The sequence below is a fragment of the Austrofundulus limnaeus genome, unplaced genomic scaffold (assembly GCF_001266775.1).
Source record: "Austrofundulus limnaeus strain Quisiro unplaced genomic scaffold, Austrofundulus_limnaeus-1.0 Scaffold832, whole genome shotgun sequence".
Classification (NCBI taxonomy): Eukaryota; Metazoa; Chordata; class Actinopteri; order Cyprinodontiformes; family Rivulidae; genus Austrofundulus; species Austrofundulus limnaeus.
Window position 1 is genome coordinate 68,954 of NW_013953234.1, and position 1,861 is coordinate 70,814.

At 41.0% G+C, this 1,861-nt stretch overlaps 1 long non-coding RNA gene across 1 annotated transcript in view; it reads right to left on the reverse strand.

Moving 5' to 3' along the window:
• Positions 1-1,861, reverse strand: part of LOC106532798 (uncharacterized) — a 58,650-nt gene that overhangs the window by 39,092 nt on the left and 17,697 nt on the right. Inside the window, exon 2 of the long non-coding RNA XR_001312149.1 lies at positions 576-741. This is a non-coding gene — a long non-coding RNA (uncharacterized LOC106532798). The remainder of the gene's footprint in view (positions 1-575; positions 742-1,861) is intronic.

A 1,861-nucleotide genomic window follows, 5' to 3' on the forward strand; every position in this document is an offset into this window, starting at 1 on the left:
CACACACACACACACACACACACACACACACACACACAGAACAGCAGCTAAACTAAAACAAGTGAGGAGAAGAAAGGGAAACATGAAGACTCTGGATGTTCATCATGTGTGGCTAAAGGCAAAGCGGTGATGTCTGACCTCAGTTTTAAAAGGTTTTATACGCTTTAGAGACAAAATATTTTAGATTTAAGTCCGAGTCAGGTAGACAGGGTCAGTACCTGAGTGTATTGTTCACATCGTGATGGTAGGATGGGGCGAACGATGGATCAATGGATCAGGACCAGTGCCCGTAGTTATCGAATTACTCTTAAGAATGCTGTTGAGTGGACTTAAGTGTAAAAAAAATCTTAGCTAAAAGCTGAGACTTACTCTCACTCTAAACAAAGTAGGAGTAATTCTTATGTGTCAGTCTTCGCAAAAGTTCGATGTGAACGAAATTGAAAATCAGCCAAAATTTGACCTTTGACCCAAAATGGCCAACTTCCTGTCGGTTTTAGGACATACCTCCAAGAGACTTTTTTTCTTGATTTGGGGAGATCTACCTATGTGCAAAATTTCAACTCTCCAGGACTTACCAGTTCCTCTCTCACATTAGGTGGCGCTGTCGAGTCGTTTGGACACACCCATAAAACATTCCAATAGAATCATGCGAAGAGATGATTTGCAAAGCTGATCCTGGATGACGTTACGAAACCCCGGCATGGACCAATCACTGCCTCKGATTTCATCTTCAAGAAGATTCTGCGAAATGTTAAGATGAAATTGTGAAAATCCTAAGATAAGTTCACATTTGACACAATAATGTTCATACATGTCACAATGTACTGATTGTCATAAATTAAATTAAATTTCTTCATTTACATCATGAATGAATCATTTTTTCTCCCCTTTTTTCTTTTGTATTGATGACTGAACCTGTTTTYCACACCTTATTTTAGTTCCTCTGTATTGTAACTGAAAATCACACTCAGGTGGGAGACCCCCGGACCACTTCGTGCAGTTTCTGAGGTGGTGCAGGGTACTGTTGAGGAGGACACAGCTGTGATCTCTGTCTTCAGTCCAGCTCAGACCTCTAGTGGAAACTCTTAACACTTGAGAGTCCTCTGGAGCAGTATTAACTTTTGTGATAATAAAATTGTGTTTCCATCCAGTTGTAGAGTGAATTTTTATTGAACTTTTCAAAATTTGCAAAAAATTTAATAAATAAAAATTTGAATCTAGACGGTTTCCATCTAGTTTCCCTCTCGACTGTTTGATGCGAATAAACGAGGCTACGCAACGCGTGATTACGTTAGATGTCGGCGACAAGCTTTGCGGTACTAAACAGGAAGTGAAACTTGCTAACTAGCAGAGGCTAATCATCTTGGGACAATGAAGCAATTTTTTCGTGAATGCCTTGCTATTGGGCAAGTTGTAATTATTCTRTCTAYTCAGCTAGTACAGGCTATGYTTAACGCTGCCAGGAGAMGTAGGGAAATAAACGCAGCAGAAAGGCACGTGCAACTACTCAGGGCTCCGTACACATGGGAGAGACGACGTAATAAAGATTTCTGGGACATCATGTTAAATCAGATTATGCCCAAACACATTCTCTTTAGCTAAAAGCTAACATGCGTTAACGTAAAAACTCCAGTTTCATTTAGACATTTAAAGTGTATCTTACCCCCACCCCCAACCCCCCGTGAAAAGATAACTCCACCCCAAGGTGAAATTTGAAAAATGCTTTAAAGTGGGTAGGGGAGGGGCGGGGTTTAGAGAGGGGARGTGTGGCCAGGACGAGAGAACGTGACAGCTAGCATTAGCATAATTGATGCTACATGGAGAGTGACCACAGCGACGCAGATAGTTACATCTCTAAACG